The sequence below is a fragment of the Malus domestica genome, chromosome 06 (assembly GCF_042453785.1).
Source record: "Malus domestica chromosome 06, GDT2T_hap1".
Taxonomy (NCBI): domain Eukaryota; kingdom Viridiplantae; phylum Streptophyta; class Magnoliopsida; order Rosales; family Rosaceae; genus Malus; species Malus domestica.
In genome coordinates this window covers 15,745,733-15,763,710 of record NC_091666.1, presented here as the reverse complement: position 1 = coordinate 15,763,710, position 17,978 = coordinate 15,745,733, and positions in this window count along the sequence as shown.

Genomic DNA, 17,978 nt, shown 5'->3' with positions numbered 1-17,978 from the left:
TGAAACCAAATTTGCTTAAAGACATGGATGCTTGTGCCAAGTTTGTTGATGGCGTTAGAAAGGTTGTTTGCCCAAGTTCCTTTACGAAGCATACGACCCAATATAAAAGGACTGCTCTGCTTGCTATGATGCATATATAGCAAGGCTGCCAAGGAGATGGCGAAGACTATGGCAGCTGAAGCTTATTCCTTAGCCGATGAGATCTAGAGGTTAGATTCTGAGCTTGTTGCTTTGAAAAGGTCTAATATTTCTGCCCCCACTTCTCTGTAGCTTGAGACCGCTCGCCACGAGATCGTTGACTTGAAAACTAGGCTTGACGCGATCCAAGTTAAGTATGAAAGTGCAGATAAGGAGATTGGATGTTACATACCTCAGATTCAAGATCATGAGTTTGCAGTTTCTGAGCTTTATTTCGCTGCTTATGCAAAGAATGAAGAGTTGATTGCTATTTATAATTAAGTGATCCACTTCAAGAGAATAGTCGATAGACTTGAACCCTAAGTGTTGGAACTTCAAGGTGTACTGAAGATCAACTAAAGTTTAAAGAAGGAAGTGGATGAGCTGTAGCGCGTCCATGTTGGTTTGCTTGAGTAGAATGAGCAGCTGAAAGGTGAGAAAGATGGGCTTGAGGTTTGGAGACCTTCCTTATTTCTTCGGAAGACTTGCTTGCTTTTACTTTTGAGGCTTCCATTGGTGAAGTAGTTGGAGAAGTTAGTGCCCAGGCTGGGGCAGCCGAGGGTGAAGCGCTGGATGATGCTGCTGCTAAGAACGTCGCGGTTGCTGAAGGTGTGGCGAACGAGTAGTCGTAGGATGTCTAAGTTGCTGTAGTCTTCTAGGTAGCCTTTAGGATTTTATTTGTTTTTCCTTGTAGCTCTTGTTTTGCGTGAACTCCTTCGGCCTTTGCTAATTGCTTATAAACATGTTTCCTTCGCTTTTCTTCATCTTCGTTTTTTTGGTTCATGCCCTAACCTTTAGACTTGATAAACCAGTGGCAGGCATGCTACTTTTTTATAAGCAGACAAGCTTGCGTAGCTTATTCAACTGTAGGTGTTGGTGTATAACTTTGCAAAGTTGTTAGCCATAAGGTTGGCAGCCGGATGCCTTACTTACAGAAGCAGATAAGTCTGCGTAACCACTAGGCTGTTAACCTTGGCTTTCTCCAATTTCGTAGGTTGTGTAGCAAGTATCACAACATTTTAGGACTTGGTGTAGGTTGTTCCGCGCTTGGCAGAGGTGAAGCTTATCGACTACGTAGCATGTCGGTAGTGGATAAAGCTTAGTATATGCGCGCTAGCTTGTTTAACCTTTCACAAGAATGTGCGATTGTATAAGTCTAGCACAACTTTACTGCTCGAAGGGCAAGCCGTAGGCAGTCTTTGGGAAACCATAGGCTACCTTAGTGCACTCGGTAGCAGCTTTAGGGTTCCAGGGCAGCCGTCCATCAGATGTACTGCGTAATGTGCCCCCTTCGTCTCTAAGGCCCGGTTCCCTACGAATTAGGCTAAGAGACCTAAAATCCTTCAGTTAGCTAAGCCTTGAAAAAGACCATTGTGGTTACTTCTAGGAATCCCGGCACAAGCCATCGTGCATCTAGTTATACTAGGGCAGCCCAACTCATCCACGTTTGGATATTTGGAGTGTAAAGTTTATCCTCCCGTCTTGGAGAGTTTACCCATGTGGGTGTCGGGGAATTGGTTTACCCTCTTGCACTGGAGAGTAATTAGTTTCCCTTCTCGCATTGGAGAGCATGGTTGGTCCCTTGGGGGGCGCAATTCTTACGATGAGTCCCTAAGAAGGGTACGGTCTTCTTTTCAAGTGCAGGAGCGATCAGTTGTTGTAAGCATGCAGCCAAGCCAAGTTGTGATTACTTCTGAATTCCTTATTGAAAAACAAGTGAAACGAACGAGAACTTAGCTGTAAGGTAGGAACTGCATAACAACTGGATAGTCCTCGGCTTGTGAGGTGGTGCCCGTCGAGCTGCTTGAGTCTACGGGCTTTGATGTTGCAGGAGGTTATACATGGTACTTCTTCATATTGTAGGCGTTCCATTGCTTTTCAATCTTTTTATCGTTTCATGGTGGCGAGGGTGTAATTACTCTTGCCACCTACTCTGATGATCTTGTATGGACCTTCCCAGATGGGACCTATCTTTTTGGAGCCTTCTCTGCGAGCAATGATGAAGGCTTTTCTTAAGACTAGATCTCTGGGCTAGAATTACCGAATCTTGGCCCTTTTGTTGTAGCTGGTGAGGTGATAAGCTCATGTTTATATATATTTTACATCAAATTCACTTGTCTTTTCTTAGTTCCTTATATTTTTGTGCTATTTACTTTGTTTTTGTCTTTTGTGGGATTTGTCAAGCAAATAAAAGAAAAATAGCACAAGTGGGATTTTAAGTGACAAATTCGTCAAAACTGCCTGTGCAGATCAGCTGATTTTGGAAGCAAGTTGCGAACAGTTTAGAATGCATTAGAGAATGAGCCTTCTATGCTTGGAAAGCTACGGATGTCTATTTTCTGGAGCATTTTACAGATTGTTAATATCATTTTTCTAGAGGAAGTTATGGCCGTTTTAACACTGAAAGGTTACCAAGAGGCTGAGCAGTTTGTAACTGCAATGGAAGCAATAAACCCAATAAATCTAGCAGCCAAAACTGATGCAGCCAAGAACAAGTCAGCTGACACTTATTGAAATATAAAAGGGAATGGAATTAAAGATGAGGATTAAGAGGGAGTAATTGGCATAAGGGCTACCCAAAGAGTTACAATTGTTTTACCATTTCCTCTCACTTATTGTCATCATTAAATTGCTATTAGTGGGTGAGTTAAGGAGAAGAAAATGATGCAGCAAGAATTGGTTTAAAAGCAGTGTTGGGGAAGGAAGGAAAGGAGGAGGAGGCGGTCGATTTCTTTCGGTTCTATCTTCTCAAACTCATGTCTATCTTTTGTTTTAACTTAAGGATTGTGTGCAACTAAATTTTTAGTAGTTAGGGGCTGTTTTGAAGCCCCGAATATGATTGCAAGTTTGTTATGACATTTCATTGAATTACTTTTATGAATGGATGAAAATTGGTTCACTACTTGTCTCATTGATGAATTCTTTATTTGTTTTCAATGGATGCATACATAGTAAGCATGTCAAGGATTCTAATGCTATGAATATGTGTGTGCCTGCCCTTGTCGAATGAGGACCTACATATGTTCTAGAGTAGTACTTGTTAATTGCGATTAACATGTGAACCAATTTCTAGGATAAGTAAGACAATACTACGATGCCTTGTGATGACTCAAACTCCTTTCGTTCTTAATGATTTCTACTTGTTAAATCTATGAACACGCCATTCTAGATTGCATGCTAGGAACTAAGTTAAGTTGAAAATGTCATTCTCTTAACATACTACATAAGAAAGAGTGATAGGTTGAGTTCTAACATTGAGCCAACTTGAGCATCTTCATCCAGAAATAAAAGGAATTTGAATGAAACATAACATGTTTGCATGATTATTTGGTGGTGGATAGCAATTCCCCTAACTCATTTTTCTTAATTTGTGAACTACTTAAAATCTATTTATGTCCTGTTTTTGTTTGATTTAATTTAAATAGAAAATCAACTCCAAAAATCCCAAATATTTGTGTGAGTGTAGCTTTGTGTGTCTAGTGTGTTCATATAACATTTCGTAGACTTTAGATAAGTGTAAGTCGGTCTAATAATTATTTTTCAATGGCTGGTCAGTAGGGACAGCAACCTAGTTTTTGTGACATTTTAAGTAGTTAGATTAAACAATCTTCTGCGGGAAAGACCCTTATTTTCATATGCTACAATTGACAATTCTTAGCTTTAATAAGGAAAATCAATAGGACATTTGTGTGCTACTTTGTGGTGTGCTTTTAATCCTATCATGAGGAGCTACTACTGGTAGGCTGCGATGCAGGTGATGGTTTGCTCATGCTTCTCCTCTGCCAGATCTAAGCTTATAGCCATCTCCTTACTGTTCTGCTCAATGCTTAGTAGTAGAGTGGTGATACTTGGCTTGATGACATTGGGATGAATGATGGCTTCTTAGACAAATGCCAAAGAGAAAGAAGTATCATCGGTTGCTCATCTTTTGGTGGTGCGATATGCCCATAGACATCCTGGGAGTTCGTCTGACTATTTTCCCTTCTTGTTGGTGAGGGATTTCTTGAGGCAGTCGAAGATCATTTTGTTGGACGCTTCGGCTTGCTCATTGCCTTAAGGATATATTGGCATGGACATGTGCTACTTGATGCCATACTTTTGGAAGAACATTGCCAAATCTCTGCCTATGAATTGTGGGCCGTTGTGGGTGACGATGGACTAAGGGATGCCAAATCGGTAAATGATGTTCCTTCAATTGAAGCACTATATCTGTTTGAATTGTGGTCATCATAGGCTCTGCTTCTACCCATTTGATGAAGTAGTCGGTTGCCACGATCATCATGCCTTTGCCCCCAGTAGCAGGTGGCATAAGTTCTACCAGGTCGATTGCCCACTGCATGAATGGCCAATGACTCGTCTCTAGGTGTAGTTAACTGGCAGGCAGTTATGGTACCGGCTTATAGCGTTAGCAGCGGTCGCACTTTTGTACTAACTCTTTAGCATTTTGGTGCATGGTAGGCCAATAGTAGTGTGTGTTAAGAGCCCTCCGTGCCAAGGATTGACCTCCGAAGTGATTTCCACAAATGCTTTCGTGGATTGAGCTTAGAACCTTCAAGTCATCGGGAGGCGCTAAGCAGCAGAGATGTGGTCCAGTGCAAGATCTTCGGATAAGAATGTTGTTCCACATGTAGTAGTGTGCCACCTTGATTTGGAGTTTCTTAGACTCTAATCTTTCGGTGGGGAGTGTGCCGTTGACCAGGTAGTATATAGTAGAACTTTGCCAGTTAAGAGTTACACTAACCTATGACACTTTGGCTGCCGGCTCCGTCTCTATGCTTGGCTTGTCTAGATATTCCACCGGAATAGAGCATTTGAATTGGTGGTCGAGAGCGGAGTCCTAAGCTGGCTAGCACATCTTCATGGGTGTTGTCTGCCCGGGGAACTTGAGTGAGAGTGTAAGTTTGAAATGCCTCAAGCTGCTTGCGTACTTTCTCTAGGTATTGTGTCATCCTCGGATGTTTTCCGTGTACTCCCCAGTAGTCTGGCTGGTGATTAGATGAGAATCAGAATGAATTGCGAGCTTCTTCATCACCAAGTCTTTTGCCATTCGGAGGCCTGCTAGTAGGGCCTCGTACTTTGCTTCGTTGTTAGATGCTTTGAAGCTTAGAGTGATCGTTTGCTCGAGCATTTAGCCGTCTGGGGTGACAAGAACCCCAGCTGCTCGCGAGCCTTTGTAGTTAGATGCGTCGTCGACATGCAAATGCCAGAAATCTCCATTGGGGGAGCAGGTGCGGCTAAAGTGTGCTCGGCTGCCTTTGGGGTGTCGTTAGGCCACTTTGTTACATTGTCAAGGCTAGGCGTGAAGGCACGGTAGGGAGCCATGGAGCTGGGGCCATGTTACATGTAGCAGGAGATACTTAACTGCCGGTATTGGGCCACTCTAGAGTTGAATAATAGAGCAAGGGTCGGCTAGGGTCGTGTGACGCGCATCAGAAGGTAGTGCTCAACTGCCGGTACATGTTGCTCTTATGTAAAATCTTCTGGGACGACGAGGACAAAACTTGCTTCTGAGTGTTCTTTCGAGTGTTCGTCTGCCCTTGGCGTGTCTTTTGGGCCAAGTTGTTGCGTTCGTCAGAAAACTTTGGATCTACCAGGGTCTACGCCTTTATCGTCATGCATCTGGATTCGGCAGAATAGTGCGTCATGATGATGACTGTATGCGTTTAAAGGTAAAACTTGAGCTTCCGGGTTACAACAACTATCGCCAAAGTTAGCTTTTGAATTTCTAATAGCATCGATGAGAGCTTTTGAATTGTAGAATACAGGTAATCGGGCCCCCAGCTCTTCTCCCATGATGATAGAGCTTATTGCTACTTTAGATACCGTCAAACATGCGAATAAGTCCTCCGCTACTTCCGGTTTGGATAGTAGGGAGGTGATGTGATGCGTAAAATAACTAAACACACAAATTAAACCCTCTTTTTGACAATTGTAGTATAGATGTAAGTAGGGTATCGTTCTAGGCCGGGGATTAGGAGGGATTGCTAATCTATTCTAAATTAATTTAAAAATATTAAACAAGACTCAAGGACACAAAACTAGGCTAAAAACTCTAATAACTCGAAACACACTTAGAATGACTCAACATAATGAAAACAATCAATTTAGACACTAGGAACTGAAATGGACGGAAATTGAATTAAAAGACTAACAACAATGAAAACTAACTAAATAATATAATTTAATAATGGGGGGGGGGTTTGGTTTTGACGAGAAGTAAATTAAACTTAAATAAATTACAGAATTGACAAAAGCATGAAATTAAGGTGAAAGGATAAGTGACGGACTAGCTAGAGGGTTCTTCTCCACACATGACACATATGCAACCTAAATTGATTTTCAGTTGTTCTTTCAATAAATTGTGAATGACAATGTTCCAAGTTAATTAGGTCCGCTTAAATTAACTATAATTAGATTTCCCTAGATTCATTGGATTGAATGGAATACGCATTACAACCAAATTATTCCTCATCAAAGTCCCTAACTATGGAATACGCATGATAGAGACATTCAACAAAGATCATTAAGTTCAACGGAAATCATAAACATTGACTAGGCATTCATAACTATGGAATACGCATGTTAATCCAGCCTAGAACTCACTTAACACGATTGTGGATAACAACCTTCACTACTTGTGAATATAAGTTCATAACGATTAGGTGAAATTCACTTATATTCTAGCATCAAATTCATGCATGTAAATTAAGTATGCATTCTTAATCGACATACAAAAATAAGTTATCAATCAAGCAGTTAAGCAAATTAAATCACAACTCAGAAATCACAACTGAAGGTAATCAATTCATATTACAAATATATTCATGGCTTTGAATTAACCTCTAGCCAAAATAAATTTAGTTACACATTATTAAAACAAAAATAAAATATAAGTTTGGAAAGATTTAACCGAGAGAGAAGGCAGCTTGCTGCTTCTGTTTTTCTCTTCCCCGAGGCTCACGCTGCGCAAGGCAGCTTGCTCAGTCCTCTCTCCTGCGCCTTCTTCTTCTGCTTTCCTTTCCACGTTCGCCTCTCTCCTCGCTGCCCTATTTCTGCTGTCTCCCCGAGGCTCACGCTGACCTCTCCTTTTTATTTTCTTTTTCTGCTTTTCAGAGCTGCCAGGGCAGCTCAGTTGCTTCTGCTGTGCTTTCTGCTCCTCACTGCTCTCTGTCAGTCCCTCTACCCGTGTTTATCTCACGCTGCCAAAGGCAGCTTGTATCCTCCCCCCCCGCCTCCTTCCAATTCCCCCTCTTATATTTCCTGCTTCTGACCTTTATCTTTTTATCTTTTCCGCCAGTCTGCCATCCACCCTTCTTATTCTTCTTTTCTTGCTTTTATGCCACCAGTCCGTGTCTCCCATTTCATTTATTTTCTGTTTCTTTTTTTCTCTGCTTTCCGTTAGTCCTCCACTTCTTGCTTTCTTTATATTTTTTTTTACACACTGACTTCCTGCTGCTTTATTCCTCTCTGCCTTCTTTTCTTTATTCTTCCATCATGCATTCCTTTTCTCTTATCCCGCACTCTTCTTTGTCTCCCCTCTCTGTGTGCCATCCACATCCTTTGTTTATGCCGTGACATAATTCTACCAATAACCCATGACAGAATGAGAACGACTAAAGCAATTTTCGACGAATTTATTATTTAAAACTCATTTGTGTTATTTTTATTTTCTTTGCATAACAAATCCTATAAACACAAAAATAACGTAAATAGCTCAAAAATATAAGGAACTAACAAAGAAAAGATGAGTGAATTTGAAGTAAAAATATATATAAATATGATCCGATCATGATGTCGGGTACTTCTTCAAGTCCTTGAATGTGCATTGACAAGCCTCGTCCTAAAATGCATGTTTTTCTGCCAAAGTGAAAGAGTCTGCCAGAGTTAGATATTTTTTCATGATCAATTTTCCGAATAGCAGGTGGTCTGCTAGAAGTCCTTTTTGGTGTCGAATATCTTGCACATGAGATCATCGTTGTTTCGACAGAGGATCATTGCGCTTCGATAGTGTTTTAAGTGTCTCTTCGGGTCTTCATCCCCTTTGAAAGATGTGAAATGTGGCATGATGAACTCAAGTGGAGGCTCTGCCTGCTCGATCTCGTCCGTGAAGGTTGACTGATGCGAAAATTAACTAACACACAAATTAAACCCTCTTGTTGACAATTGTAGTAAAGATGCAAGTAAGGATCGTTCTAAACTGGAGATTAGGAGGGATTGCTAATCTACTCTAAACTGACTAAAAAATACAAAAATAAACTTAAAAATACTTAACTAGACTCTAATGACTCAAAACAAACTTAAAAGACTCAAAACAACTTAAAATAACTAAATAGACTCAAACTGGACAATAGGAATGACTTTGGACGAAAATTTATTTTAACTTGAGTCAAAACACTTAAAAACACAAACTCAGACAAATTCTAACTAATTTGACACACTAAAGTAAAGGGGATTGGGTTTTGGACGAAATTAAAGTAAAAACAAGTAAGTCAAAGACTGAAACAAAGTTGCACGAAATTGGGGAAAAGTATGGGTGATTGGCTAGCTAGAGGGTCATTTTCCACACATGACACACTTGCATACAAATCGATCTCCAGTTGCTTTTCCGATAAACCATGAATGACAATGCCCCAGATTAACCGTGCCATTACTAATTAACCCTCAGATTTTCCTTAAATCATTGAATTGGATGGGATACACATCATCAACCCAAATTATTCTTCAATAGTCCCCTACATGCACATCATAATAGAGATACAATCATTAAGTTCTATGAAAATCACAAGCATTGACAAAGCATTCATAACTATGACATCATGTTACTCATGCTAGGAATTTAACTTAACGCGATCGTGACCATCGACCTTCACTACTTGTGAATATAAGTTTGTAACGATTATGTGAAACTCCCTTATATTCTAGCATCAAATTCATGCATGCAAACTAAGTATGCATCCTTAATCCACAAACGAGAATAAGTTTTGAATAAAACAATTAAGCAAATTGCATTCTCAATTTATGAAATCACAACTGGAAGTAATCAATTCATATTGCAAATATGTTCATGGCTTTGAATTTTCCCCTAGCTAAAACGAGTTTAGCTCCTCATGTTCGTAAAACAAAGATAAATAAACTTTAACATTGAAAACAAAAGATAGATTATTACACCTAAGAATGATCCAGCAATCCAAACTTGAATAGCAAGCACTCCAATGGTCCTCCTTCTTCTTCTTTGTTGCGACACAAGGTATGGGTGATGGTTTGAGTGGTGATTTGTGGTGGTGGATGGATTGATATTGTGGTGATCAAAACCCCCTAAGTGATGCGGCAAAGGGTTTTATTTATAGGGATGGGAAAGGCACGACCTAATTTAATTTGGAAAGGGATTTGTATACCAAATCCACAAGGAAAAAGGAAAATAAATGTCAGAATCCATCAAGAAAGGGAATGTGGGGTGCAGCACAACTTTAAGAAAAGAGGAAGGAAGATATGTGGCAGATTTTTGAGAGAAAGGGAAAGGGAGTTGCAGCAAGGGAATGTAGAAAAGGGGAAAGTCTTCCAAGGCAAGGAAAAGGGTAAGAAAGGTGCGGCACCCTCTTTGACTGGGAGTAGGTCTTCTAAAACATTTATTTAAGTGTCCTAAAATAATTAAAGATCCTCCTTGCAGCTAGGAATTAGGTGGTGAAGGATTAGGAAAGGTTAGGACCAAATAAGTAACTTGGCTAACATTCCTTCTTTATTGCTGCATCCTTTACTTCCTTTTCTTGAATTAATTTCTTCATAACTTCAACATAATCTTAGCCTCTTTTGATCTTCAAATTCGTCCATCCACCTTGCTCCATGCATGTGATATTCATTCCAAGCCCAAAACTGCTCCAAAAAGCTCCAAAATGCACCTTCTTGCTACTTTAGCTCTTTGGACCTACAAACACACGAAAATAGTTTAAAATACTAAAATAACTAAAAACTAACTATATAAATGAACGAAAACAAGCTAACCAAGTCGCATAAATATGCTCCTATCAAATTCCCCCGCACTTAGCTTTTGCTAGTCCTCGAGCAAAACAAAACAATAAAAGAAGCAAAACATAACCTAGACCTTCCAACATTTACCTCAAGGATTTCCAATGAACATGACATGCCAAAGATAACCGCTTACAAAGATTTTAGCAATCCTTACCCTCGAGCGCACTTAATCATAGTCACCATTCACTAGTTTGCATTTAATCAATTAAAACAACATTTTGAATGAAGTAACATGCCTTAGAGAATTCCCTCAATTCCTTACCGGATATACACTCTATTTTCACACAAATTTTTTGACTACACTCCCTATACTAGGTATATGTGATAAGATTGATGTAAACATGAAAACTAGTACTCACATATGTTTTAAACAAAGAAAGCAATTTCTGGAATTATTAATGTGTGTATATATATATATATATATATATATATATATGATCTCATGAACGGAATGCTACTATTTAGAAGCAAGAACTAGGGATTCCATATGCTCATACCAATTCCAAACTCCATAGATTGAAACACATACACCCAAGATAGAAGTCTAAGGTTTGTAACGGGGCTAAGGGTATTGGCTAACAAAGAAAGGTAAGGATAAACAAAAGTTCTTAAAGTAATAGTGAGCAAAGTAATGAAATTGACACTTAGAATTCACTTTTGAATAAAAAAATCCACTTTAAACCCAAAGGAAAGATTCACAAAACACTTAGGGCCATATTTAATCTTTTGGACCCTTTCTTCAATAATCAACACTTGTGAGCTCATTCTTACTTATTTAGAACTCTTTTCTTTCTTTTCTACACACTTTTTCTTTTCTTTTTGTTTTTCCATGAATTTTCTTTGTTTTTTTTTCTTTTGTTGGAAATAACCTCCCCCCACACTTGTTTTCTGCATAATGTTGATCAAAATGAATTCCCTCTAAGTTATGCTCCACTATACTTTTAAGAACAAGGGTATAGATAGTCCTATCCTAGGCTAGGTAGGGATAATGTGGCTAATAAAGAAAATATGCTAAACAAGGCTCAAAAGGGGTTAAATCTACAAAACAAATGCATGGGATGAAGGCTTTTTGGCTATGGTGGTAACTACTAAACAACTTCATCTTGTTATATGTTAGCACTCAATTTAAAGCTTTGAATGAAACGGGCATGAGTTCTAGTATTTGGAACTTAAATGATAAAACGCATTCTAAGTAGCAACCAAACAAAGAATAATGAGATCATGCAACGACTTTAGAAAACAAGAAATCACAGATTAATAACTCTCCAAACAACGTTTAGGCTCAAATCTCTCAGGGATGTAGCGTTTGTTTGAGTTCCTTCCTTCAAGCATGTTACAAAACTACAACCAAGCATAAACCAACGAGCATATCAAACTTCCATCCATGTTTGTAACTTTCTTTAACAGTCATGCAATTAAAAACCAAATCCTCATCATTGTGTTGGAAGGTACCCTAAGACACAAACACACAAAAACGACTCTTTTTGGTTTATTTTTCAAAACTTTTTCAAATTTTCGTATTTTCTTTTCAAAACATACCAGAACAGCTCAAAACACACTAAAACACATAAAAACAGTGAGAAACAACTTTAGAAGTGATAGGTGATAGAATCCCACGAATTTTCATAAAAAAAACACTTATTTACCCCCCCCAACACTTAAACCAAACATTGTCCTCAATGTTTCAAACAAAGACATATACATAAACAAATAAACAAACAACTAACAAGCATGACAAGCATGGCAAAAGAAATGCAGTAAAGAAAAGGGTTTAGGGATGCAAATCTGGTTTTGGAGTGACAATTCCATCGTTCCCTAGTTGAATGCATGGGTTGCCTCCCAAGAAGCGCTTGGTTTAACGTCTTGTAGCCGAACGAATACCTCCATTCAAGCGTCATTGGAACCCACGACATGGAATTGATCTTTGAAGGGAAGGTGATACTTGAAATGATCCGGTAATGGTTTAAATTTTAGAGTGGGTGCCTGAATCATTAACAACAAATTAGTATAAAACAAAATTGAAATTCGGGGAGGTGGCTTACGTGTTTGCTCCGACATGAACTCAAGAATAAACACTTCTTTGAAAGTTTCAGGAATGTTGGACTTGGCCAAATTTAATTTGATGGTTGTGACTTGTCCTGTGTCATAAAACTCAACTTCTTTGGGCTTTATTGTCTCACATACATCCTCTTTGATGCATTCTACATCTTCCCTGGCTACTTCTTTCTCTTGAATCCTTCTTCTTGATGTACAATTCTCTTCAAGAAATTCAACACATTCTGGAACTTGTTTTGTTGTAACAAGAATTGGGATAGTACTTGGCACCTTTGGGACGGTTTCCACGATGTCTTTTTCACTCTCTTCTTCCTTGGAAATCATGAACTTGCGAGGAAAAGGGACATTTGGTGGAATAGGGTTAGAAAGAATTGAATTTGGAACAACATTACCTAAATTTCATGGCATGAAAGCTTTAAGGACCTGCGTCAAGGGTTGTTCTTCCCTTGCCATGGGTGTGTCTTCTTCCTCCTCTTCAAGCATCAACTGTTTGTTTACTTCTAGGCTATGTTTAGACATCTTGAGTTCAACTCCAACCTCCATACCATTTCCCAAAGTGATAGCTTCAGCGATTTCAAAATCTCCCCTTGGATTGACAATGGTTGAGTTGGAGAGTTCACTTTGTTCTTGAATTTGTCCCATGAATTCCGCGATCTCTCCCATTTGATTCTTCAATTCACTCATCATTTGGTCTTGATTTTGTAATTCCTGCGTCAAAGAGATGAGTAATTGAATAACTTTATCATTATCCAAAGACATACCTGAATTCGATTGGAATTGTTGTGGAGGAGGCTGTGGTGGATGCATTGGTGTTGTATAGAACTCCTCATATGGCTACCAATATTCTCCTTGTTAAGCCTCCTTGGCTTGATTTTGTGAGCCCTTCGCCAAAGAATTTAATTCATCAATAATTTGATCATAATCTATTGACGAACCTGAGTTTGGTTGGGCATGAGGTTGTGGTGGCTGCGCAAGTCGTGAATAGAAATCCTCATATGGCTGCCAATGTCCTTCGTGTTGAACTTGTTAAGATTCCCACCACATAGAGTTTGAATGATCACTCCAATCTGTCTGAGGACATTGATTTGCTTGATATCATTATGTATAGGACACATCGAATGTAGGGGTGCTTTGTATTGTGGTCCTTTCGATGTACTGTGACAATTGAGAAGTAAGATTTGCCATTTGAGCTTGAAGATTAGCAATTACCATTCTTACTTCTATAGTACCTGAGATCAAAGAAAGAAAACTAAATCAAATATCATAAGTAAATTAAACAAACATGGTAATTAGCAAAACAAAGAAAACAAGAAAACAAAATAAAGTCAGAAAAAAAATACACGAAAAAAGAAACAAGGGGGATTAGCAAAGTCTCTAATCCCCGGCAACGGCACCAAAATTTGATGCGAAAATTAACTAACACACAAATTAAACCCTCTTGTTGACAATTGTAGTAAAGATGCAAGTAGGGATCGTTCTAAACTGGGGATTAGGAGGGATTGCTAATCAACTCTAAACTGACTAAAAAATACAAAAATAAACTTAAAAATACTTAACTAGACTCTAATGGCTCAAAACAAACTTAAAACACTCAAAACAGCTTAAAACAATTAAATATACTCAAACTGGACAATAGGAATGACTTTGGACGAAAATTTATTTTAACTTGAGTCAAAACACTTAAAAACACAAACTCAGACAAATTCTAACTAATTTGACACACTAAAGTAAAGGGGATTGGGTTTTGGACGAAATTAAAGTAAAAACAAGTAATTCAAAGACTGAAACAAAGTTGCATGAAATTGGGGAAAAGTATGGGTGATTGGCAAGCTAGAGGGTCCTTTTCCACACATGACACACTTGCATACAAATCGATCTCCAGTTGCTTTTCCGATAAACCATGAATGACAATGCCCCAAATTAACCGTGCCATTACTAATTAACCCTTAGATTTTCCTTAAATCATTGAATTGGATGGGATACGCATCATCAACCCAAATTATTCTTCAATAGTCCCCTACATGCACATCATAATAGAGATACAATCAAAGATCAATAAGTTCTATGAAAATCATAAGCATTGACAAAGCATTCATAACTATGACATCATGTTACTCATGCTAGGAATTTAACTTAACACGATCGTGACCATCGACCTTCATTACTTGTCAATATAAGTTTGTAACGATTATGTGAAACTCCCTTATATTCTAGCATCAAATTCATGCATGCAAACTAAGTATGCATCCTTAATCCACAAACAAGAATAAGTTTTGAATAAAACAATTAAGAAAATTGCATTCTCAATTTATGAAATCACAACTGGAAGTAATCAATTCATATTGCAAATATGTTCATGGCTTTGAATTTTCCCCTAGCTAAAACGAGTTTAGCTCCTCATGTTCGTAAAACAAAGATAAATAAACTTTAACAATGAAAACAAAAGATAGATTACACCTAAGAATGATCCAGCAATCCAAACTTGAATAGCAAGCACTCCAAGGGTCCTCCTTCTTCTTCTTTGCTGCGACACAAGGTATGGGTGAAGGTTTGAGTGGTGATTTGTGGTGGTGGATGGATGTAGGTGAGTTATGGTGAAGGATGGATTGATATTGTTGTGATCTGAACCCCCTACGTGATGCGGCAAAGGGTTTTATTTATAGGGATGGGAAAGGCACGACTTAATTTAATTTGGAGAGGGATTTGTACACCAAATCCACAAGGAAAAAGGAAATAAATGTCAAAATCCATCAAGAAAGGGAATGTGGGGTGCGGCACAACTTTGGGAAAGAAGGAAGGAAGATATGTGGCAGATTTTGGAGAGAAAGGGAAATGGAGTTGCGACAAGGGAATGTAGAAATGGGGAAAGTCTTCCAAGTCAAGGAAAAGGGTAAGAAAGGTGCGGCACCCTCTTTGACTGGGAGTAGGTCTTCTAAAACATTTATTTAAGTGTCCTAAAATAATTAAAGATCCTCCTTGTAGCTGGAAATTAGGTGGTGAAGGATTAGGAAAGGTTAGGACCAAATAAGGTAACTTGGCTAACATTCCTTCTTTATTGCTGCATCCTTTACTTCCTTTTCTTGAATTAATTTCTTCATAACTTTAGCATAATCCTAGCCTCTTTTGATCTTCAAATTCGTCCATCCACCTTGCTCTATGCATGTGATATTCATTCCAAGCCCAAAACTGTTCCAAAAAGCTCCAAAATGCACTTTCTTGCTACTTTAGCTATTTGGACCTACAAACACACAAAAATAGCTTAAAATACTAAAATAATTAAAAACTAACAATATAAATGAATGAAAACAAGCTAACTAAGTCGTATAAATATGCTTCTATCAGTAACCTGCTTGTGTTGGTCATGTTCCGTAGTAGTGCCTTGTCGGTGACCTCGTTGCGTTAGAAATTGCGCAATCGCTTGGTTAACTGTCTCTCTAGTTCTTCTTGAATTTTCCTTTGTTGGGGTAGCGGAGCTCTCGGCTACCCCTTGCCATGACTTGCTTGTCCAAGCTGTTCTTCCATGTGTTTGGCTCGTCTATGCCGCAGATGTGGTGCGTGTGGTGTGTTCCTAGCAGGCGAGTGAGTTCTTTGTAGGCTTCCTGTTGAACTTGTGCCAGATTGAGTGACTGCTTCTCTCCGTCCATCGTGCTGCCTGCTCTGATGTAAGGTGGATGATGCTCCTTGTAGGCTTAGTCGTGAATGAACACTTTGCCTGGAAGGTTGCTCATGTTGACTATCAGAGTGTGACCTTAACCTTGAATGTATGCTCGTCTGTGGGCCTAGTCAAGAGTGCATGCTCCTCTGCCTGCTAAGATGGGAGTATACACTATCTCAGAGGCCCAATCGGGATTGTATACTACCCGAACGCTTGGTTTGTGGTTGGTCAAGTGGCTCCTTGTCGGGACACTGCTGGAGAGGTTCTTTGTCTGCCCTTGTCCTACTTCGGGACACCTCATCTGGGGCACGTTGCATCTCGATACGCTGCAAGAGCTGGTTCACCAAGGTCGTCTACTGTGCTAGGGCCCTCGTCAACTCTATGACTTGTCAAGATAAGTGTTGTTCTCCATTTGGGTTGGAATAGCTTGAAAGGAATGCATCTCCTTGAGTAATGGAAGTGTGGTAGACTCTGGGTATAAGATTTGAGTTGGGAAATGTCGCAGAAAAATGTGGTGAAAATGCTCCCTGTTTGATCGTCGGTCCGAAAATTTGAAGCCGAGACGGTTGAACTAGTCTTGAATTGATTCGGGCTACTTGGATGGCCACAGAAGTAGATTAGGCCGCGAAAGTAGGTTGGGCCACGAGAGTGGGCTGCTCGGCGGGAGCAGGCTGGGCCACAGGAGTGGGCTGCTGGGTGGGAGCAGGTTGGGCCACAGAAGTGGGCTACTCGGCGAGAGCAGGCTTTTCAGTGCATGATGCATGCAAGTGTGAGGCTTGGGTCGTGGCTTTGGTACCATGACCTTGGATGGCATGGCTCGGGACGTGGTAGCGGTGCCATGGACCTCATTGTGGGTAGTGGTGATCGTGGTGGCCACCGTGGTCGTTGCCATGGTGGAGCCCCGTAGTGATGGTGCCGCTCCTATGATCACATTTAGCCTCGTGGATCACCGTGGTCCCATTTCTTGAATATTGGAAATTTCACTTGTGGAATTTTTCTAGCCATTGTATTTCTCTTTTACGTTTTATCAAATAATCTTTGCAAATTAAAAATTGTAATAATAAGAACGTACAAAAAAATCTACAAATGGACAAGAAAATGAAAAAAAAACCTTTTGATACAGGAGTCTTCTACAAGTGTGTGACTCTTCTCTCGATGAAAGCACCAATTTGTGGATGTAAATTTCTTCCTCCTTGATCTTGGACAAAATTGCATATATAAAACAATTAACACCTTTGGTTAAGGCCAAAAACCTCACGCGCCCATGATGAATGGGGGGCTTTGGCCGAAGAACCTCTGATGCCGAAGTTAGAATTTAGAGAGAAAAATGTTTACAGAGTTTTTGGAGTTTTGCAAGAGTGTGGACCTCTCTTTTTGGAGAAAATGGGGTAGCTTATATAGAGTATGGCCGGTCCCCTTTGGAGAAAAGGTGGCCGACCTTTGGGATGTTTTTTTGGGTGTTATTTGGTGATTTAATTAGTAATTAATATATTGATTAGGAATAAATATATTAATTGGCTAATTAACATAATAAAAGGAATGTTTTTGGGAGGTTATGGAATGAATAAAATAAATAGCTAATTGATTAGCTAAAAAAAGGGAAAATGAGGTAAAAGATATATGGAATGAAATAGGTTTTGGGAGTTACCTTGTAGAAGGGATTTGATGAGATTGGATTATTGTTACCTATTTTGGGCACTTTTGATTTAGTTGAAGGATGATTGCCCACTATTCGCGCATAGGAATCCCATTGTACCTCAAGGATATTTTGTCCTCTTTTGTTCAAAAATCTACGTGTCACCTTGTGATTATTTTTGGCTCCGCAAATGTGATTTGGCATACTTGTAAGGTTAGCATGGATCAAAGTGAGTCTTCCAGCTTTGGACAAAGTATTTGCTTTCCAACCTGCCAGTTTTTGCTTAACCCTCATGCTCAGTTCACTTCCATTCATAGTGTCCTTCCATAACACAATATTATGAATGCCAAGGTATTTTCCAATAGCAGCTTTATGCTAGACTTGGAGAATAGTAATTATATCATTTTTAGTATGGTTACTTGTATTTGA